Source organism: Papio anubis, chromosome 9 (genome assembly GCF_008728515.1).
Source record: "Papio anubis isolate 15944 chromosome 9, Panubis1.0, whole genome shotgun sequence".
Classification (NCBI taxonomy): domain Eukaryota; kingdom Metazoa; phylum Chordata; class Mammalia; order Primates; family Cercopithecidae; genus Papio; species Papio anubis.
The window spans coordinates 18523030-18547474 of record NC_044984.1 but is presented as its reverse complement, the minus strand read 5'-3'; the positions used below and the strand labels follow the sequence as shown (position 1 = coordinate 18547474).

At 39.7% G+C, this 24445-nt stretch overlaps 1 protein-coding gene across 3 annotated transcripts in view; it reads right to left on the bottom strand.

Moving 5' to 3' along the window:
* The window catches only part of AEBP2 (AE binding protein 2), a 116543-nt gene that overhangs the window by 7005 nt on the left and 85093 nt on the right, over positions 1-24445 (bottom strand). The window lies entirely within an intron of this gene.

The window sequence follows — 24445 nt, the reverse complement described above, 5'->3', positions numbered from 1 at the left end:
TGATCCACCTGCCTCAGCCTCCCAAAGTGCTGAGATAACAGGTGAGCCACTGCACCTGACGAATTTTTGTATTTTTTTGTAGAAATGGGGTCTCACCATGTGGTCTAGGCTGGTCTCGAACTCCAGAGCTCAAGCAATTCTCCCACCTCAGCCTCCCAAAGTGCTGGGATTACAGGCATGAGCCACCACAGCTGGCCAGAATTTTTAAAAATATTTTTAAAAATTTTAAAATTTTAGTGAATTTTTAAAAATATCACTAACAAAAGCACTAGGAAATGCCTAGGGATACATTTAGCCAAATACTTGCATGACCTGTCAGAAGAAACTATAAAGTATAGCTGAGAGAAATTTTAAACACCTAAATAAATGGAGAGATACGGTATATACATGGATTGGAAGCCAATAGCGTTAACTGACAACTTTCTCCAAATTAACCTACAGATTCAGGACAACTTCAATCCAACTCTCAGTGTCTATTTATAGAAACTGACAAGCTGATTCTAAAATGTATATGGAAATGCAAAGGAACAAGAGCCAAAAACAATCTTTAAACAAGAGTAACAAAGTTGGAGGACTTATCACCTGATTTCAGGACTTACTTGAAAATTTCAGTAACCAAAACCTGCAGTATTGGAAAAGAGATAGGCATGGAGATCACTGAACAGAATAGACTATACAGAAAGAGATCCACATACAGATGGTCCCCAACTTACACTGGTTCAACTTACAATTTTTCACATTTATGATGGTGCAAAATCTATACACATTTTGGAGAAACTGTACTTTGAGCATCCATACAGCCATTCTGTTTTTCACTTTTAGTATAGTATTCAACAAATGACACAAGATACTCAAAACCTTATTATAAAATAGGCTTTGTGTTAGATAATTTTGCCCAGCTGTAGGCTACTATAAGTGTCCTAAGCATATTTAAGGTAGGCTAGGCTAAACTCTGATGTGCAGCAAGTTAGGTGTATTAAATGCATTTTCAATTCACAATATTTTCAACCTACAATGGAAAATAATCCCATCTTGTCAAGAAGCATCTGAATATATGATCAATTGATTTTTGACAAAGGTGTTAAGGTAATTCAATGGAGAAAGGATAGCCTTTACAACTAATGGTGCTAGAACAATTGGGTAGACAAATAGAAAAAATAAACCAAAAAATAAAAATAAAAATAAAATTTAAAGGCTGGGCATGGTGGCTCATGCATGTAATCCCAGCACTTTAGGACTCTGGGAGACCAACACGGGAGGACTGCTTGAGCCCAGGAGTTCAAGACCAGCCTGGGCAAAACAGGGGAATCCTGTCTCTACAAATAATTTTTTTAAATTAGCCAGGTGTAGTGGCGCACACCTGTAGTCCCAGCTACTCAAAAGTCTGAAGCAAGAGGACCGCCTAAGCCCAGGAAGTAGAAGCTACAGTAAGCCATGATTGCACCACTGCCCTACAGCCTGGGCAACAAAGTGATACCTGGTTTCAAAAAGAAAAAAAAGAAAAGAATGTAGAAACCTCAATCTTTACCTCATGCCACACACAAAAGTTAACTTGAAATGGATCAAAGACCTAAATACAAAAGCTGAAATTATAAAACTTTACAAGAAAATATAAAAGAAAATCTTTATGATGCTGAGGTAGGCAAAAATATTTTTAGACAAGACACAAAAAATACAAATCATGAAGAAAAAGCCAGACTTCAAAAGAATTGAAAAGTTCTGCCTTTCAAGACACTGTAAAGAAAATGAAAAACCAAACTCAAGATAGATAGATAGATAAAGACAGACAGACAGATAAGACAGACAGACAGACCGACAGACAGACAAACAGATATATAGATAGATCTGACCAAAAAGAAAGTGTATCCAGAATACATACAGTAAACTTTTACAATATAACTTTTTAAAAGCTAATTTTAAAACAGCAAAAGATTTGAACGTCAACTTCAGAAAGACATGCTAATGGCCAATGAACATGTAAAAAGATGCACTACCTCATTAGTCATTGGGGAAATACAAAATAAATTCACAATGAGACAACACTACACAGTTAGAATGGTTAAATAAAAAATGCAGGCCAGCCAGACATGGTGGCTCATGCCTGTAATCCCAACACTTTGGGAGGCCAAAGCAGGAGAATCACTTGAGCCCAGGAATTCAAGACCAGCCAAAGTAACATAGTGAGACTCCGTATTTGCAAAAATAAAATTTCTTTTTGCTTAGCCAGGCATAGTGGCATGTGCCTGTTGGCCCCGCTACTCAGTGAACTAAGGCGGAAGGATTGAGCGAGCCCCGGAGTTCAAGTCTGCAGTGAGCTAGGATTGCACCACTTTACTCCAGCCTGGGTGACAGAGCAAGACCTTATCTCAAAAACAAACAAACAAATAAACAATAACAACAAAATACTTACACTAACCATATGACCCAGCAATTCCAAACGTAGGTATTTACCCCACAGAAATGAAAACATATGTCCACACAAAGACTTATACACAAATGTTCATGGTAGCTTTATTCATAATAGCCAAAAACTGAAAACCCAAATGTCCACTACATGTGAATTGTGTTTATCCAGACAACAGAATACTATGCAGCAATATTGATGAAAACAACATAGATGAATTTCAGAACATGCTGAACAAAAGAAGTCTGACACAAAAGAGTACACAATACCTGATCCCAATTACACAAAACTCTAGAAATGAGTTTATGGTGACAGGAGATAAGATGTTGTTGGGGATCAGGGGTGAGGGATAGACTGGGAGATAAGAACACTTTTTGGAATGATGGAAATGTTCTACACCCAGATCTAAACACTGGCTTCTAAATACTCTTCTCACTTAAGAAGTCATCAAGACTCCTCCTTGGAAATCATCAGAGAAAGCATAAAAATGAAGAGGGAAAGTAGACAGTAAGCCTAGAAAAACTCGTGCCACAAAGGAAGTGCTCAGAAAACTAATGGGGATATGTCAGAAAGGGGGAAAGGAAGATGAAAGCACGCCAACAAATAAGTATAGAAAGATGATAGAAATAGAAAATCACCATTTATAATCACAAAAATAATAACTGATTCAGGCTATAATTATCAATGGACACTAAAACCATTGGATTTAAGTTTGATGGCGAACAGGATATAGAGAATCATGGCAGAAAACAGCTTACCAAATCGTCAAACTAGCACCAACAATAACTGGGCAAACTTGATATCATGTGCCTCTTCTTGCATTACACCGAAATGGCTAAAGTATCGCCTATGTACTACTAGCTGAATCATGAGAAAGCTGTTGGACAAAACTAAATTGAGGGATATTCTGTAAAACAACTGGCCTGGATACTTCAAAAACTATCAATGTCATAAAAGACAAATAATTAGTTTAAGGAACTGTCCTAGATAAATCAAAAGAGATTTAAAGAGATACAGTAAGTAAATATACCACTTCCTCCTTGATTGGGTCCTCATTTTGTAAACAGCTATAGGCCAGAGGCAATGGCTCATGCCTATAATCCCAGAACTTTGGGAGGCCAAGGTGGACGGATCACTTGAGGTCAGTTCAAGACCAGCCCGGGCAACATGGTGAAACCCTTCTCTATTGAAAATACAAAAATTAGCTGAGAGTGGTGGCACGCACCTGTAGTCCCAGCTACTTGGGAGGCTGAGCCACAAGAATCAGTTGAACCTAGGAGGTGGAGGTTACAGTGAGCCAAGATCATGACAGAGTGAGACCCTGTCTCAAAAAAATAAAGGGGGAAACAGCTATAAAGGTCATTAGGATGAGAAAGGGAAATTTGAACATGAGCTACTCACTAGATATGTGTGGTATTCATATTAAACTTTGTGAATGTGATAATTGTATCTTACAAGATACAAACCGGAGCATTTAGGAGTGATATCTACAACTAACACTCAAATTATTCAACAAAATATGTGGGAGGGCACGCAGAAGAATGGAATTAGACCCCAATCTCTCACCATACTAAAAAACATTAACTCCTTCGGGTGCGTTGGCTCACGCCTGTAATCCCAGCACTTTGGGAGGCCAAGGCGGGTGGATCACAAGGTCAGGAGATCGAGACCATCCTGGCTAACACAGTGAAACCCCGTCTCTACTAAAAATACAAAAAAGTTAGCCAGGCGTGGTGGCAGGTGCCTGTAGTACCAGCCACTCAGGAGGCTGAGGCAGAAAAATGGCATGAACTCAGAAGGCGGAACTTGCAGTGAGCCCAGATCTTCCAGCCTGGGCGACAGAGCGAGACGTCATCTCAAAAAAAAAAAATTAACTCAAAATGGATTTAAGACATAAATGTAAGACCTAAAACAATAAAACTACTAGAAGAAAACATAAAGGGGAAACTCCATCACATTGACCAAGGCAAGAGTTTATTTTTATTTTTATTTTTTAGTCCATTTGCATAAAAGATTTTTTTAAATAAAACCTCAAAGGCATAGGTAACAAAAGCAAATATAGATAAGTGGGATTACATCAAACTAAAAAGTTTCTATACAGTAAAGGAAGGAATCAACAGAGTAAAGGGGCAACCTACAGTATGGGAGAATATATTGGCAAACTATATACCTGATAAGGGGTTAATTATTCAAAATATATAAGGAACTCAAACATCTCAGCAACAAAAAATATATAACCTGATTTAAAATTGGGCAGACGACCTGAATAGACTTTTCTCAAAAGATATATAAATGGCCAACAGATATGTGAAAAAATGCTCATATTGCTAATCACCAGGGAAATGCAAATCAAAACTACAACTGAGATATTACCTCACTCCAGTTAGAACAGCTACTATCAAAAAGATGAACTATAACAAGTGCTGGTGAGGACATGAAGAAAGGGAGCACTTACACACTGCTAGTGGGAATGTAAATTAATACAGCTATTATGGAAAACAAGATGAAGATTCTTCAAAAACTTAGAATTACCACATGATCCAGCAATCCCACTATTGGGTAAATAGCCAAAGGAAATGAAATTAGTATGCAGATATCTGCATTCCTATGTCTACTGCAGCACTATTCACAATAGCCAAGATATTAAATCAGGACTAAATGTCTATTAAGGGATACATGGATGAAGAAAATAACAATGGAATACAATTTAGCCATAAAAAAAATGAACGAAATCTTGTCATTTGTGACAACAGGAATGAATCTGGAGGACACTACATTAAGTGAAATAAGTCAGGCACAGAAAGGCAAATACTGTATAATCTCACTCATGTGTGGAATCTTAAAAGTTGTTCTCACAGAAGTACAGAGTAGAATAGTGGTTACCGGAAGATACGGAGGTGCGGGGAAGGTTGGTCCACTGGTATAAAGCTATAGTAAGATAGGAGGAATAAGTTCTGGAGTTTTATTGCACGATAGAATAACTAGAGTTAACAATAATGCATGATATATTTCAAAACAGCTAGAAGACAGCTATTCAAATGTTTACAAAGAAATAAATGTTTAAGATGAGGGATATGCTAATTACCCTGATTTGTTCATGACACAATGTATACATATATCAAAACATCACATTATACCTCACAAATATGTACAATTATTAAGTATCAATCAGAGTTTTTTTTTTATAATGAGGGGAACTGAGTCAGAGAGAAAGAAAAAACAAATGGGACAAAAAAAACCACCCACTCTGTAATTCACATACATCTTTGTCAGAGAGCTGAAAAGCAGGTCAGGTAATATCTGATTGGTGATTAAGGTTCTCTGCCTTAAGTAGAGAACAAAGGGACAATGGAAAAAATCCTCCAACTAGTCTGTCTCTTGGTCGCTGTTTACAAACAATCAATGTAGGCCAAACCTAGGGATTAGTCCTCCAGAGCTTGCTTCCCTATCTCAATACAATGGGACCAAGTCATGCAGTTGCTCAAGCCAGAAACCTCACCTAATCCTAGTGATATATTTCCCAAGTATTTCCTAAATCCATTCATTTCTTTTCATCATTACTGCTACCAGTCTAAGTTAACATCTTCCCTCACCTGGCCCATGGCAATGGCCATCCCACAGGCCTCCTTGTATCCACACACTTCCTCCTATCTATTCTCATAACATTGTAAAGTAACATCTGATCATGCCCCACCATACTAAATGCCCTGCAATGGCTGTCTCAGGCTGAAATCCTGTGACCTCTAAGGCCCTGCATGATCTAGCACCTAACTTTCCAGCCAGGCTTTGTGCCACTCTCACTCTTGCCATGGTCACTCCCATCTTTCGCACACACTGTTTTTCCGCCTGGCTAATCCCTTCATCAGAGACTAGGTTATTGTCCTTGCTTTGTAACTCCATAGTTGTTTTTGCTAACTTCCCTTTTGTTCATACTCACCCGACTTTAATTACTTCAATATGTATGTCTTCCTGACAAGACTATAACTCCAATGAAGACAGTATGGTGTGTCTTGTTTACTTCCATAACCCTAATGTCTAGCACAAGGCCTGGAATTTAAATACGCAAGAAATTTCTGTCAGTTGTACTTTGAATTTGACTGCAGGCCTAGCCTAAATGGGGAAGAGGCCAAAATCCCGTTCAAGTCCTCCTCCTGCAAAGCAGCACTGAGCTGGCTGACGTATTCATCATGGGAATGAATGAAAGTCTAACGGGATAATTGACACTCCCCAGATGAAGCGAAATGATATGAATCTCTAATTTTGGGGAGGGATACGGGGAAAAGAGATAAATGCATAGCCTATCTAACTGGAAAAATGCTTGGAGATGACTGTAACAGAATTCATTTTAAAAACATCAAGCAGCTACAGTAAGGATCACAGCTGATTATTACAATCCACCTACCCGTGGTGACTGTTTTTAAGGTTTTTCTTTTCATAGACTTTAGGAAGTAAAAATCTCTGACCTTCATATTTAACAAAAAAAATTTTTTTAAAAGACCGATAATATCCAAGATTGATGAAAGTGTAAAAAAATAAATATTCCCTTTCCTGAGACTACAAATGGGTATTGCCCTTTGGGAGGGTAACTTGCCAGCACTGTATGTATCAATTTTGACCCAGGAATCCCACTTCTAAAATGTATTCTTCAAAATCTCTCTATAGGCTGGGCTCAGTGGCCCACGTCTGCAATCCCAACACTTTGGGAGGTGGAAGGATTGCTTGATCCTAGGAGTTCGAGACCTGCTTGGGCAACAAAATAAGACCCTGTCTTTAAAATTATAAAAAAATTAGCCAAGTGTGGTGGTGCATGCCTCTGGTCCCAGCAACACTGGAGGCTGAGGCAGGAGGACCACTTAAGCCCAGGAGGTAGAGGAGGCAGTGAGCTGTTTGTACCACTGCACTCTAGTCTGTGTGACAGAGTGAGACCCTGTTTATAAACAAACAAACAAAACTCTATACATAGAAACACATAAAGATGGCCAGGTACGGTGGCTCACGCCTGTAATCCTAGCACTTTAGGAGGCGGAGGTTTCAGACAGCAGATGGTGCCTGCTGTCTGATGGTGCACCCCAGCCTGGGCAACAGAGCAAGACTCTGTCTCAAAAAATATATATAATCATAATCATGTCTTAATAATACATATTAATATATTAGTATGTGATATATTAGGATATTTCCTTTCATGTACAGACAAGATTTTTTCTCCCCAATTGGGTTCATAACATATAATGTATGTGTTGAGCATCCGCACGTCACTGGACTCCTGATATCCATGAGGTGTTCCATTGTGTGTGTGTGCTATAGTTAGCCAGTTATCTATTGTTGAATATTATAGTTTCCAGTGTCTCCCAGTATCAATAAAGATTTAATAAACATCCTTGTATTTGTATTTAATTTCCTACAGTGAAAAATATTTACTCAAAAAGGAGAAACATTTTTTAGTCTTTAGTGTCTTTTGTTATTTCCTTTCTAGAAATGTTATGTGGCATTGTTTTAAGTCCCATTTCCAACCCTGAATATTACCATTAAAAAGAAAAATTGACAGGTAAAAAGTGCAGTTCATTTTTTAAATTCATATTTATTTTATTACAACAAAGGCTGGATATATTGTTTATTGGCATATATATATGTGTGTGTGTGTGTGTGTGTGTATATATATATTCACTGCTGCCTCTACCCACTGGGCTTAAGCAATCCTTCCACTTCAACCTCTCGAGTAGCTGGGATTACAGGTGCGTGCCACCACATATGGCTAACTTTTAAAGTTTTTTTTTTGTAGAGACAAGATCTCATTATGTTGCCCAGGCTGGTCATGAATGCTCGAGCTCTAGTCATCCTCCTGCCTCAGCCTCCCAAAGTGCTAAGACTACAGGCATGAACCACAGTGCTTGGTTTTACTATTCATCTATGTAAGTGTATTTCTTTTCTTTTCTTTTTTTTTTTTTCTTTTTTGAGACAGAGTCTTGCTCTGTTGCCCAGGCTGAAGTACAATGGCACAATCTCAGCTCACTGCAACCTCTGCTTCCCGTGTTCAAACAATTCTTCTGCCTCAGCCTCCTGAGTAGCTGGGATTACAGGCACCCGCCACCACGCCCAGCTAATTTTTGTATTTCTAGTAGAGACTGGGTTTCACCATGTTGGTCAGACTGGTCTCAAACTCCTGACCTCAGGTGATCCACCCGCCTTGGCCTCCCAAAGCGCTGGGATTACAGGCATGAACCACCGTGCCTGGCCCTATGTAAGTGCATTAATCCTTTTTTTCTGTCATATGTTGCAAACGGCATTTGTCTAACTTTTGTTACTTTTATAGTTTTTTTTTTCTTTTTTGAGACAGGGTCTCACTCCATTGACCAGGCTGCAGGTCAGTGACGTGATCATGGCTCACTGCATTCTTGACTTTCTGGGCTCAAGCGACACCCCCCCAAGAACACCCAAGATGGGGTCTCACCATGTTGGCCAGGCTGGTCTCGAACTCCCAACCTCAGGTGATCCACCTGCCTCAGCCTCCCAAAGTGCTGGGATTACAGGCATGAGTCACCACGCCCAGCTAGAAATCACTTTTTAGAAGCTACTTAAAGGAAGAAATACTTTATATCTGAGATTGCGATATTTTCTAAAGAGTGAAGGACAAATTGCAGAAATCTCATCAGAAATGGATTCATTTTCCTACTATCATATCCTGTTATAAATAAATCTCAGCTAAAACACACACTGCTTGATGAATCGATTACAATATCCTTAACAACTGAAAGACTTTATAACCATTAGATTTGCATAAAAAATATAGTAAATGCCCCACGCTTTAAGCTTAATATGCAGAATTACTACCACTACTTTCTACTTTCATCATGCCATATTTGCATAAAGGGTGATCAATTCATTCCTAAAAACAGCTATTTTAGGAAGTCTTTTACAGTCACTTAATTTAGTAAAGATCTGCTAAAATATAACAGTAAAGACCAAATAATATAGACAAATTTAACATAGCTGGTTATAACAGAAAAGTATTCATGATTTTGGCAAGTGGTCTTTTGACTTTGGTGATAACTTTGTGACTGTGCCACTGAAGAACATCGTGGATCAGGGTTTATTAAACTGATGCCAGAGGTAAAGAATACACAGAGGTAATCACAGCACTCGAAGAAAATCCCCCGTCTTTCCTTTCCCAAGCCACTCTTGCTTCCTCCAATACATACTACAGTCCAGGTTTTCAGGTTTAAAAAAAATGGGTCTTCACTCATCATTTATACACACAAGGAAACAGACACCTGAGTGGTTAAGTGACTTGGCCTAAAGTCACAAGGCTGCTTGGAATTAGCATTTACAACCATCTTCCTGCTCACTCCCGATCATTCATATTCACTGAAGATTTTACACTTGCTTCCAAGCTTTGTGTGTTGATCTCTACAACTCTTACAATCATTTCTGCTGATTCTGAAATGCACATTAAGGGGATTAATGCCACACTCTGACCTCTCAGTTACTCAACTCCCTTAAATCCATTGATCACAGGCTCAGCCCCCACCATCACCCATTCTCACGGTCATATGTTGGATCTTTGTGCTGGCAATTGATGTATCATGAGCAAAATCTTAATTCTAAGCATCTCTGACCAAAATTCTGACTTTCCATTTCACTTCCTCTAGTAAGTCCAGCAATTCTTCAACCCCATCAGTACGTAATATCTCTCATTCTTTCAGTCTCACTATCATGACCTCACTTCCTTCCTCATCCAAATTGGTACAATGCACATATTTTCCTAGGACCTCTTTCCCTTCACTGTATCTGCCTAATAAAACCTCAGTTCCAGTTAAACCCAGCTCTCCACCTACTCCATACTTGTACCGACACAGCTCATTATAACTAGGGGAAAAACATATAATGGTATTTACTCTCATTCTAAATTTGACAGCAAACCTCATGTGTTATTTCAGAACTGTCCAATATTTCAATTAGATTTCCTTATTCCATTCACTCTTCCAGATCATTCTTTTTCATACCTTCTCCTCTTTCTTTGAAAGAGAGGAGACTGGAATACACCCAACTGCATGCTCCCTTTTGTCACTTAGATGCTTAATAGGCATTTCGAACTTAACCAAACTTAATTTCTCCACCACAGCTCATTCTTGTAAAGTCTTTTCTAAACTAGTAAGATGCACCATCTTTCACTCAGTTGCACTAATGTTAGCATCATATTTAGCTAGCCCATACACAAACACTTCATCTCAAATACATCTACTGTTACCCATTCTTGCCAACTCCATTGCTACTACCTGAGTCCAAGTCACCATGGTCTTTTTCCTAGATTCATATGAAACCTCAAACGGCTTTTCCTCTTTCCATTTGTGTGGAGGATATGTTCTGTTCTCCACAAAGCAACTTGCAATCCTTTGTTGGTTTGGGGGTTTTTGGTGTTTTTTGTTTGTTTGTTTGTTTTGAGACAGGGTCTCGCTGTCACCCAGGCTGGAGTCCAGTGGCACTATCATGGCCCACGGCAGTCTCAAACTCCTAGCCTTGGCAGGGCACGGTGGCTCATGTCTGTAATCCCAGCCCTTTGGGAGGCTGAGGCAGGTGGATCACCTGAGATCAGGAGTTCAAGACCAGCTGGCCAACATGGCAAAACCCCGTATTAAAAAAAAAAAAAAAAAAAGATACAAAAATTAGCCAGGCGTGGTGGTACGCACCTGTAATCCCAGCTACTCAGGAGGCTCAGGCAGGAGAATTGCTTGAACCCAGGAGGCGGAGGTTGCAGTGAACTGAGATTGCACCATTGCACTCCAGCCTGAAGGACAGAGTGAGTCTCCATCTCAAAAAAAAAAGAAAAAAAGAAAAAAAGAAACCCTCCTGGCGTCAGGTGATCCTCCTGCCTCGGCCTCCCGAAGCACTGAAATTACAGGTGTGAGCCACTGTGCCTGGCCAATCCTTTCAAAACAAATCCTGTCATTTCACTCACTTGTTCATAACCCTCCAAAAACCTCGATCATATTTAGAATAAAATCCAAGGTGCTTCCCAATGGCTTATGAGCCCCTATAATCAGCAAGCAGATAACCATGGCCAATGTGCCAAATTTAGCTCACTCTCTACTTCTGTAAATATAAGTTTTACTGGAATGCAGCCATGTTCATTTTTCTATATAACATTTATAGCTGCTTTTCCACTACGACAGAAATGAGTACTGGAGACAGACCCCTTTTACAATCTACCTGCCAGCCATACCTGGCAAAAAAAAAAAAAATGCATTTTTACAAAAAAAAGTTTGCAGAGAAGTTTCGCCAACGCCTGCCCTTTATGGTGTGCCCCTAGTCGTGCCTCACTGGCTGTGTTCCAGCCACACCACCAGCCACCACCCCTGCCCCCACCCCCACGCTTCAGGCCTTTGCGCTCGCACCACCTGCCTGGAACTCACTCTGGCATGTAGCCCAGGCCTAGCTCCCTCATGCTCTTCAGGTCCCTGCTCCGACATTACCACCTGATTACCATCTAATTTAGATGAGATTTTGGATTTTAGACTTTAGAACTGATGCTGGAATGAGTTAAGACATTTGAGGTTGCTGGGCGGAATTCATGTATTTTGCACACAAGAACATGAATGGGGGGGTGGGATATTATAGACTGTTTGTGTTCCCCAAAAGCCATGTTGCAATCCTAACCCACAATGTAACAGTAGTAAGATAGGCAGGCCCTCCTGGGGCCTTTGGGAGGTGTCATGAGGGTAAAGCCCTCATGAATAGGATTAGCGACATGAAAGACACCCCAGAGAGCTCTTCTCCCATAAGCTTTCTAGAATGTGAGACTACAAGATAGCAGTCTGAAGACAGCCTGGAAGAGGACATTCTCTGGAACCCGGGCATACTGACACCCTGATCTCAGAGTTTCAATCTACAGAACTGAGAAATACATTTCTGTTGTTTATAAGCCACCCAGTCTATGCTACTTTGTTATGGCAGCTCAAACTACCTAAGATAATTTGACTTCTCCTTTTTCCTCATTTGATTCCTCCTTCTTCTTCGAGTTCCTGTATTTTAAAGAGTGGAAAAGAAAACAACCACAAAAACCGAAATACTGTACTTTAATTTTGCCTGAGAATGCTTAATCTAAGCTGATATAAATTGCGTAACATACAGTCTGAAAATACATCCCTGATCCTTGTATCTGCTTAACTCTCATTCACACTAGTGAAGCCACAGTAATGGATGTTAACAGACTACTGTTTCTTTCTAATGGTGTGAACTTCCAGCTCCCAGTCCAGCACGTAAGGAGCTTGGAAGTCATCAATCTATCCCGACAAGTAAAAAACTGAACCGAAAATCAACAACTCTTTTTGTGTTTTTTGAGACAAGGCCTGGCTCTATTGCCCAGGCTGGAGCACAGTGGCGCAATCTTGGCTCACTGCAACTTCTACCTCCCAGGCTCAAGCCATCCTCCCACCTCGGCCTCCTGAATAGCTGGGACTACAGGCGCATGACACCACACCTGGCTAATTCTTCTATTTTTTGGTAGACACAGGGTTTCACCATGTTGCCCAGGCTGCTCTGGAACTCGTGAACTCAAGCAACCCACCCACCTCTGCCTCCCAAAGTGCTGGGGATTACATGCATGAACCACCACGTCCAGCAACAATTCTTCTTAAATCTGTCAAATTGCTGGAGGCTCAATGTGGACAAGTCTAAAAAGTTTAAAAACCCAAAGGGCCCAGTCTTAGAGCCTACCATCCCCCTCTGCCCACATACTTTTGTGAGTTCATCTCCAGAAATTCTACCAGGTTCTCACAGTGAAGACAGAAAAAAAACCTCACACATTTTCAGCAGAGGGATGGGAAAACCAGCCATTTGGAATATACCCAGAGCATTCTGTTCTTAATAAGGCCTGCCCTCAAAGAAAAAAAATTCTTTAATTTTAAGGGAAACTATTTAACCAGAGCCTAACTTACTAACGTTAGACCAACCAACTTGGGAAAAGTCCTGCAGATGGGAACACTGAAACTTGGCCATCTAAACCGCAGCCCCCTCGAGTCATCCTATCCCAATTAAAGAGGGGGAAAAACTGAAAAGCACTTGTAAAGGTCACAGCCCAGGGGCACAAGTTCACTAAAAGACTGAGACATAATCATAGGACTATAGAATGCTTCCTCACCCCCAACACTTCCCCACCTTAAGGGCCTATTTATGACCACCTTTCAACAAATGTCCACCTTTCAACAAAAAAGTACAAGGCAAACCAAAGGGCAAAAACTACTTTTTTTTTTTTTTTTTGGCAGAGTGTCGCTCTGTTGCCCAGAATGGAGTGCAATGGCAGGATCTCGGCTCACTGCCACCTCTGCCTCCTGGGTTCAAACAATTCTCCTGTGTCAGTCTCCCAAGTAGGTGGGATTACAGGCACCCGCCATCATGCCTGTCTAATTTTTGTATTTTTGTAGAAACGGGGTTCACCATGGTGGTCAGGCTGGTCTTGAACTCCTGACCTCAGGTGATCCACCTGCCTCGATCTACCAAAGTGCTGGAATTACAGGTGTGAGCTACCACATCTAGCCAAAACCACAAATTTTTAAGAAACACAACAAGCACCAGAACCAGACTCAGATATAGCAGAGACGTTGGAATTATCAGATAAGAATTTAAAATAATTATAATTAATATGTTAGGGGCGCTAATGGAGAAAGTGAACAATGTGCAAGAAGAGATGGGTAATATAAGCAGAAAAATGGAAATTCTAAGAAAGAATAAAAAATGCTAGAAAGCAAGAACACTATAATAGAAATAAAGAATGCCTTTCATGGGCTCATTAGGAGACTGGACACAGGTGAGGAAAATATCTCTGAACTGGAGGTTATGCCAAAAGAAACTTCCAAAACTGAAAAGAAAAAGAAAGCGGCGGGGCGGTGGGGAGGAATGGAAAGGGGAAAAGGAAAAGGAAACAGAATATCCAAGACGTGGGACAACTATTCAAAGTAATGGCAAAAACCGCAATTCCTTTTGCACCAACCTAATTTAAAAAGTGTAAAATACATGTAATGGGAATACAAGGAGACAGAGGAACAGAGGAAATACATGAAGCAATAATAACTGATAATTTCCTAAAATTAATATCAGACAACAAACCACAAATCTAGGAAGCTCAGAGAACACCAAGCAGGATAAACGCCAAAAACTTGCAAGTAGGTATTTCATCTCCAAACTGCAGAAAATCAAAGATAAAGAAAAATCTCGGAAAAAGCTAGAGGAAAAAATCCACCTTATCTATAGAGCACCAGGGATAAGAACAACATCATCCTTTTCAGAAAACATGTAAGCAAGGAGACTGAGATGCTTAAAGTGTTGAGAGAGGGGGAAAAAAACCCACCAATCTAGAATCCTGTATCTCGTGACATTATCCTTCAAAAATTATGGAGAAATAAAGACCTTCTCAAACAAAATTTGAGGGAATATGTTGCCGGTAGACATGCCATGCAACAAATATTAAAAGATGTATCTCAGAGAGAAGGATAATGATACAGGTGAGAAACTCAGGTCTGTATAAAGGAAAAAAGAGCAGTAGAGAAGGAATCAGTGAAAGGGAAGTATTTTTAATGATTTTGCAACATATTTATCTTGTCATCAACTAAAAGTCATTTCAATCTCTAGGCAATCAGTTGCATAACAACTGGAAAGTTTCAAACATACAGAGAGATGAGCAAAGCTTGGTTAAAATGTATATGGCACTGATTAATATATTTTCTTTCAAAGTTGCTTATTCTTTTAACACAGCCTTGCAAAATACATTCAAATAATTAACTATTTATCAAAGAGGCACAATAGTAAGATTTCTGGATTTATAGTCAAGCAGAACTTGTTCAAACTCCGGGCTCAGTCACGTGCTGGCTGTATGTCTTAGACAAGTTACCCAAGTAACTCATTTGTAAAACCAAAAAAATAAAACCCACATTTCATACATTAACTGTAAAGACTAAACGTGAAGGCTAAACAAATTCCCCTAGCCCACTGTCCAGCTAATTCTAAATGCTTACTACAGTTATAAATACCATGAATCTTGCAACATCCTCTTGCACTCCTCATAAATTAGCTTAAAGCTAACAAGTTTATGGCCAACCTCTGAGAAGCATATAAAATTTAAGAGCATGCATTTCGTGGAGATCACTCCAGCTGTGCCTTAAATTTTTTCTTCTCTTATTTCATTTTTTAAATTGTTATCTTGCTGTATCATGAAGCCTTTTTGAATTCGGGGTGGGAGAAGATTAAAAGGTAAGATACCAAATTAATGTTTTAAATTTTCTCCAAGAGCTGGATGAAAGAATCCCAGAAAAAGGCTTCTAGAAGTATCTCAACATCTAATCTTCATAATCAAGTATCCAATGCAGGCCTGCTAGTCCATATTCCCAGCCACAGGAAGTGCCTGGTACACACATATTTGTTGTATGATTCATTTCTGTACTTTCACTTTTTCCCTTTTCTGACCAAAAAAAAAAAACCAATTATTTCCTATTTGTAAAATCTGCTTGGAATACATGTCTAATGTTCAAATTTCCTTATAAACAGTAAATATCAACTAACTCTCTATGCCAAAAGTCATTCTCTATTTCAGGAAATATCTCCTATGTTGCTAAGTTCCTATGCAATATCTGCACTACGTCACAAAATAAACCATCCATCATGCTGGCGGAAAAAAAAATAATTGTTGGCTCAGTCCCATGTTAATGAGCCTGTTTCCCCCCAGTTTGGAAATATGTGTAGGCTGGACTTCTCTACCAGTTTGAATATGACATACCACAATGGCATACCATAATTTTTGTATTTTTTAGTGTTTTAAGGATGTTTTTGGTGTTTTATTACTTCTCACAAAGATATAATGGGGAATTTTTTCTAGTACTTTATTCTAGTACTTTTACATCCCACATAAAAAGAACACATATATGGGTACTATAGGACCAATACATAGCTAGAAAGGCTACCACCTTCATGAGTAAGTTAAGGTACCCCCCACCATACCCAAGGAAGTCGGAATTGATTTCATAGGTAACATATTTTATTAAGCACTGTTAAAAAAAATGAATTCCTACAGTAATGAATTCTAATATTTTCAAATCTTGCTCTTCAGTAAGTCTTGAATGTTTTCGAAAAGTGATTTATGTTTCTCCCTCACTGGGGAGCAGGGCAGAACAGCAGCCTTTGGGCCAGTTTCCCCATCACCACTCACGTAGGTACATCAAAACAGTTATCAGTAAATCTTTCACATAAAGCCCAAGCTCTAGTTTATGGAACACAAGGCCCTCAACAACTGGTCCTCTCTACCTCTTCAGACCTAGCTCCCACCACTCCTGGCCGTTACCTAGACACAAAGCTGTTGTTCCACTCTACAGCACACAGAAACCCCCATCTTAAATGCCTCCATCTTCCCCTCCATTCTCCATCACTGAGTCCCAGGTATTACTTCAAAGGTAACCTGAGGGGAGCCTGCCTGAATGCTCTAGAGCTGGGTCAAGTGCTCTCTGTGCTTCCACATTACTCCAGGCGTACCTCCAACGGAGCACTTCACACTGTATAAAAATTAAGCTAACGTCACTATGCTCTTCCTATGCCCACATCTGCATGTGAACAAAACACCTTACTCATTTATATCCCAAGAACCAAGTATATGCTGAGTACTAAAATTTCATAAAATTGTAGTAAACTTTTTATATTTTTTTACACTTGCTGTTTCCTCTTGCAAATTTCACTTTATTCTTCCTACATCTTTTGAAAAATTACTTCCTGCTAGCCGGGCCGGTGGCTCACGCCTGTAATCCCAGCACTTTGGGAGTCCAAGGCAGGCCAATAACCTGAGATTGGGAGTTCGAAACCAGTCTGACCAACATGGAGAAACCCTGTCTCTACTAAAAATACAAAATTAGCCGAGCATGGTGGCGCATGCCTGCAATCCCAGCTACTCGGGAGCCTGAAGCAGGAGAATCACTTGAACCCGGGAAGCGGAGGTTGCAGTCAGCCAAGATCGTGCCACTGCACTCTAGTCTGGAAGACAGAGTGAGATTCTGTCTCAAAAAAATAAAACAAATAAAAATAGAAATACAAAAAATTAGCCAGGCATGGCGGCAGGCGCCTGTAAACTACCCAAAGTACGGATCCACCCGCCCCAGCCTCTCAAAGTGCTGGGATTACAGGCTTGAGCCACCACGCCCAGTTTAATTTTTGTATTTTTTAGGAGAGACGGGGTTTCACCATGTTGGCCAGGCTGGTCTCCAACTCCTGATCTCAAGTGATCCACCCATCTCGGCCTCCCAAAGTGTTGGGATTACAGGCATGAGCCACTGCGCCTGGCAGAATGGCTGATTTAAATTGGCATTCAGTACACAGGAAATAAAAGTTCAGCAGTTTTCTTTCCATTCCTAATTTTTTTTATCACCAGCAACTTGAACCATGGACCAATCATTCCTGACCACCACTTGGCAGTTGATAAGCTTATCAAAAGTATATTTCTCCTAGGTCTTAGGTTAAACCCCTACTGCTTGCAACTCAAGTGTCTAGCGTCCTGCTCTTGCTCAAGCTGACTCCCAAGCAGTTAAAACTGTTCACTGGAGCTGAAATGATAAACTTACCTTTATGCATGTGTAATGACTTACCACAGATTTCAAATATATATATAAATTACATCCTCAGCCTTCCTGACATCATTTCCATTATATATCTCTGACTCATGATACTCCCCACTTGGATGTCTAATAAGCACCCCAATCACAAAACATTCAAAGCTTAATTCCGAAACTCATCCCTCCCCAAACCTGCTCCACACTGCAGTCCTTCCCATCACTATCTCACAGCAGTTCCATCCTACCAGTTAGTTACAGCCAAAAACGCTGGAGGCCACCCTGACTCTCTCATACTATAACCACACTATCAACAAATCTACCTTCAAATGAAAATCCAAATCCCAACCGCTTTTTTTGTTCTTTACAGCAGTTTTACGTTCACAGCAAAACCAACCACTATTTACCACCATCCATTCTGGTTCAAGCCACTGATTTTTTTTTTTAAGAGCCTTTTTACTGCTCTTCCTGTTTCTGCCTTTGCTCCCATTATTAGTTAATTCTTCAGAGTAATCAGTGATCCTTTTAAGATATAATTCAGATCATAACCTTTCTCTCCTCAAAACTCTCCTAAGGCTTTCCATCTCCTCAAAGTCTCTTCACATCAACCTCAACTTTACCAAACACATCAAGTATGATGAAATGTTAAGCTCCAAAAAGGTGGAATTATTTTTTAACGTTTTGTTCAGTGCAGCATCTCCAGTACCTGTAATCATGCTTGGGACAGTACAAGAGAACAGCAAGCATAAAGCATTTTAATAAATGTTCTTGCTTCAAGGGGCTTTATAGTTGCTGTTCTCTTAGCTGAGGGTTCTCTACTCAGATACCTGCATTTACTCTCACTCGGCTCCTTCAGTGCTTTGCTCAGTAAGGTCTTACCAAGTACCCTACTTAAAATTCTATCACAAATTCACTTCCCCTTTCACTGTCCCCGTTTTTTCTTCATAGCATTTACACCATGTATGTTTCACTCACTTGCATATTGTCTGCCATCTCCCATACACACAATTCTAAGGTCCATGAGATCAAGAATGTTTATTTCTTGATGCAACTGCTGAATCTGTAGCATCTAGAGCAGTGCCTTGCAATTTGCAGATGCTTGATACTGAATGGGTACATTTTTCTATGTATATTTCAATTTACCATTTGGGTAGTTTGAGGATTATCTTTCTGGAAAGTCTTCAAATGTATTTCTAAGTCCTATAAGATTTTTCTTTCTATTAATACGATTTTTATTTTGTAGGCTAAAAGTTGACTTAATAACATTGCTGGTACAACAGTTAACAAATTATACTTGTTTTAACATCTCCAGCATATAAAGACCATCATAAGCCACACAAATACCTTAAAAACTGATAATAAATTGAAACTGATTAAACAGACAAAAATTCATTTTTTAAGCTGCCTTAATGTCTTTAATGCTACCCAGCCATACTCCAGAACAAGAAGTTTTTTTTATTTATTTAGTAAATCTTAAAGGGCAATCTGAAGTCAGAAGAGTTTAGATAATGTTTAGTGTCTCCAGTATCTACTTCAAGTATAAATAACTAAAAGCTACAGAAAAAATATGTTCAATGTCACTGGAGAAATAAAAAATGCAAATTTTTTTACAGTATTATTGATGCATTTCAAAATCATTTATGCTGGAAAACATACACAAAAGAGTATACACTGTATTATTCCATTTATATAAAATTCTAGAAAATGCAACCAATCTATAGTGCCACAGAGTAGATCAGTGGTTGCCTGGGGCTGAGGATGGAAGGAAGGAAGCATGGGGGAACCTATGCAAGGTGATGGAAATGTTCTATATATCTTTTTTGGTGATTACATATACATCTGTCAAAACTTATCTAACTGTACAACTTAAATGGACTGAAAGATACTGATGTCATCTGTCCACCTTAGACTGACTACAGTAATATTAACACAGCATGAGCAGCAATATTTACTCACACTCAGTTGATGGAAGTTTATGCTGGTACCACCTTTTAAGGAAAACATTTAGGCAATACCAAAATTATAATGCATCAACTCACAACTTATAATGAACAAAACTCTTTAAGTCAGTTAACAGTGTCTCCCCTATAATCCCAGCACTTTGGGAGGCCAAGGCGGTCACATCATCTGAGGTCAGGAGTTCAAGTCTAGCCTGGCCAACACAATGAAACCTCATCTCTACCAGAAATACAAAAATTAGCTGGACATGGTGACACATGCCTGTAATCCCAGCTGAGGCACAGGAGGCTGAAGCACGAGAATCACTTAAATGAGGGAGGTGGAATCACTTAAATGAGGGAGGTGGAGGTTGCAATGAGTCATATTCACACCACTGCACTCCAGTCTGGGTGACAGTATCTTAAAAAAAAAAAAAAAAGGAAAGGAAAGGATGGCAGGGGAGGGGAGTGGAGGGGAGGAAGAAAAGGAAAAGGAAAGGGAAAGGGAAAGGAAGAAAGATCTATGCCAATGCCCTGAGTAAGCCGTGCCTGTAGTCCCAGCTACTCGGGAGGCTGAGGTATGAGAATTTTGTGAACCCAGGAGGCGGAGGGTACAGTGAGCCGAGATCACGCCACACTCAAGTCAGACAGGGAAACAGAGCAAGACTGTCTCAAAAAAAAAAAAAGAAAGAAAGAAAGAAAGAAAAAAGACCAAAAAAAGGGCCAAATTATAGTAACTGAGTATGTAATGATTTTAAAAAGGACAAAAGAAAAATATTAATTAGGAGACCAGGAAGGTGTGGCTAATTGAAAGTAAAGACTCCCATTTTGTTCCTATTTTCTACATTTATAATTTCTTCAATTTGGTCATTATAACTTAATATAAAAAGTTACTTTAAAAAATACTGTTGATCCTTAGGACAAATTGTGAAAAAACTGCGGACTTCTGAAATTACATTTAAAAGGAAATCAGATCTTTCAGATTTGGGGTGGCCACATAAGAAGATAGAAGTCTGAAATTTAAATAAGCTAACTTCTACAAATTTGGATTGACATTTACTATGCTGGCATTAAAAAAATAACTAGGCTCTCTTTTCATTTATGAAATTCAAGGGGACAGAAGCTGGGAACCTTATGACCCACTCTCCTGCAATGCTCGATGATGTCTATACTAAATTATTTGCACTGAGCCCAGCTCTCAAGAATAAGCTATCACGGTTTTAAATCTATTGCTATTACCTAGCTACACATCTTCCTCTAAAAACAGTTTTTCTAACAAAAAAGGCCCCAAAACATAATAATCTTATGTATACACAAGATGCATTAGGCATCCAAATATAAATTCCGTTTTCAACAGATATATGTAAGTCCATTGCAATTTCATAATAAACTTAAAAACTAGTTAAACGTAGGTATTCTTCAGCAAAAGCATCTGAACACTGAAGAGGAAAAAAGGTAATCTGAAACCAGCAACACTCTGGGATCAAGACAAAACATTCAAATAAAGAAACCAGGCCAGGCACGGTGGCTCACACCTGTAATCCCAGCACTCTAGGAGGCAGAGGGGCGCAAACCACCTGAGGTAAGGAGTTCAAGACCATCCTGGCAAAACCCAGTCTCTACTAAAAATACAAAAATTAGCCTGGCATGGCAACACGTGCCTGTACTCCAAGCTACTCGGAGGTGGAGGCAGAATTGCTTGAACCTGGGAAGCAGAGGTTGCAGTGAGCCAAGATTGTGCTACTGCACTCCAGCCTGGTCAAAAGAGTGAGATTCTGTCCAAAAAAAAAAAAAAAAAAACAGGGGGGGGGGGAGAGAAAGAGAAAGAAAGAGAGAAAGAGAGAGAAAGAAAAAAGAGAAAAGAAAGGAAAGAAAGAAAAGAGGAAGGGAGGGAAGGAAGGAAAGAAAGAAAGAAAAAGAAGAGAAAGAAAGAAACTGGCCAGACGTGGTGGCTCATGCCTGTAATCCCAGCACTTTGGGAGGCCGAGATGGATGGATCACAAGGTCAGGAGTTCGAGACTAACCTGGCCAACATGGTGAAACCCTGTCTCTACTAAAAGACAAAAATTAGCCGGGCAATCGCTTGAGACTGAGGCAAGAGAATCGCTTGTATCTGGGAGGCGGAGGCTGCAGTGAGCAGAGATCACGCCACTGCACCCCAGCCTGAGTAACAGAAACTCCATCTCAAAAAACAAGAAACCAAATACTGGGTAGCTCCTTCAAAATAGTGTTTAAAAAAAATGTTGGGCCAGGTGCAGTGGCTCACATCTGTAATACCAGGAGTTGAAGACCAGCCTGGGCAATACATTAAAAAAGCCAGTGTCGTGGCGCATGCCTGGAGGCCTAGCTGCTTGGGAGGCCAAGGCGACAGGGTCACTTGAGCCCAAGGTGTTTGAAGCTGCACTGAGCTACAATTCCACCACTGCACTACAGCCTGGGCAACAGAGTAAGAATCTGTCTCAAAAAAAAAAAAAAAGTTATTTATATCATAAAACATGACTCTGACAAAAAGAAACATTTTTAAATAAAATCAAATAAGCCAAAATATTACATCCAAGTATATAAAAACATAACATCAATAACCCTTTACACTAAGAATGTTTAAACAAACTGAAGCATAGTTCCTTTTATAAGGATTTTTGTTGTTGTTTAAAGAGGCAGGGGCCAAGCACAGTGGCTCATGCCTGTAATCCTAGCACTTTGGGAGGCAGAGGTGGGAGAGTCACCTGCAGTAAGGAGTTCAAGCCCAGCCTGGCCAACATGGAAAACCCCATCTCTACTAAAAAATACAAAAACTATCCGGGCATGGTGGCACGCACCTGTAGTCCCAGCTACTTGGGAGGCTGAGCCACAAGAACCACTTGAACCCGGAAACAGAGGTTGCAGTGAGCTGAGATCATACCACTGCACTCCAGTCTCAGCAACAGAGCAAGACTCCCTAGCGAAAAATAAAGAGGTGGGGTCTCGCTGTGTCACACAGACTGGAGTGCAGTGCTCTGATCATAGCTCACCGTAGCGTGGCACTCCTGGCCTCAAGCAATCCTCCCTTCTTACCCTCCCAAGTAGCTGGGATTACAGGCATGAGCCACTATATCCAGTATATAAGGTTCTTGTGAAAACATATCTGATATTATCACAAGATGTGGCTTAAGCCAGGTCACTTCAACCCTACTACTGTTTTATCACTATTCATTCTCCAAAGTATTCTACTATAAAAATTACTCACCTATAATACTCATTCAACAAATTTTACAGACTATTTTGTGCCACGAATGATCATGCTAGGGACTGGCTGTGGCAGAAACACCGGACACAACTTCACAGTGGTATCACAATGTACATTCACGTTCTCACACTGAGAGCAGCAGTGTGGTACAGTGAAAAGAATTCTGACCTAGAAAAAAAACACCTGGGTTGCAATTCCTGCTCTAACCTGCTTACAAATCCTTTTTAATTTTTAGATTAACAGAACCATGTGAGACCACGCAAACTTGATTCAATAAATAAATTATGCAATGTAAATATTTAGGTTTTTTAAGATAAAAATAAGAATACATTTTACTACTATAACACTTTTTTTTTTTTTTTTTTTTTTTTTTTGAGGCAGTCTGGCTCTGTAAGGGCTGGTGCAGTGGCCGGATCTCAGGCTCACTGCAAGCTCACCCTGCCACTCGGGTTCACGCCATTCTCCGGCCTCAGCCTCTCCAGTAGCTGGGACTGAAGCCCAGCCACCTCACCCGGCCTAGTTTTTGTATTTCTTAATAGAGACGGGGTTTCACCGTGTTAGCCAGGATGGTCTCGATCTCCTGACCTCGTGATCCGCCCGTCTCGGCCTCCCAAAGTGCTGGGATTACAGGCTTGAGCCACCGCGCCCGGCCTACTACTATAACACATTTTAAGGCTACAGAGCCTCATAACCATTAAATTTTAAACATATTCTAATCTTAAAAAAAAAAAAAAACAGCAAATATATTAAAACTGCAGTGTTAGAACTGCTAAATGTCCTACACCAGGTCCCAAGATTCTTAAAACAAACCCTGTACACAGGAAATTTTCTAACAATTTCTTCCCTTTTATGAATACATATCCTATTATTTTTTAGAATAGAGAAATATGTTTTAACCAGAATTCCCAAAATGTCCACTTATCTCAAAAAAAAATTTTCAAATGATACGATTTAACTCCTTTTTTAGAAATGAAGTATCTCCTTATAGACCTGTACCCAACAGGCTTTGTTAAACAGACATACATATCAGTTTTCATATAAACTAAGAAGTTCTTTTAGAGAACTTATGCAGAGGTATTAAAGTTTTCTTTTTTTTTAAGTTGTGACTAAAGAGAAAACCCTCCATCAGGTATTCTTAATACATATTTTCCCATTTTTATATTTGAATAATCCAACATCTGTTCATCATGAATTAAGAATTCAAAGAAAAAATAAAAATGCTTTAAACAACTGGCAATTTCTACCTTTTTAAGAGTAATACCATATTTAAAACATTTTATTAATGTGTAAAAGGGGAGAAAAG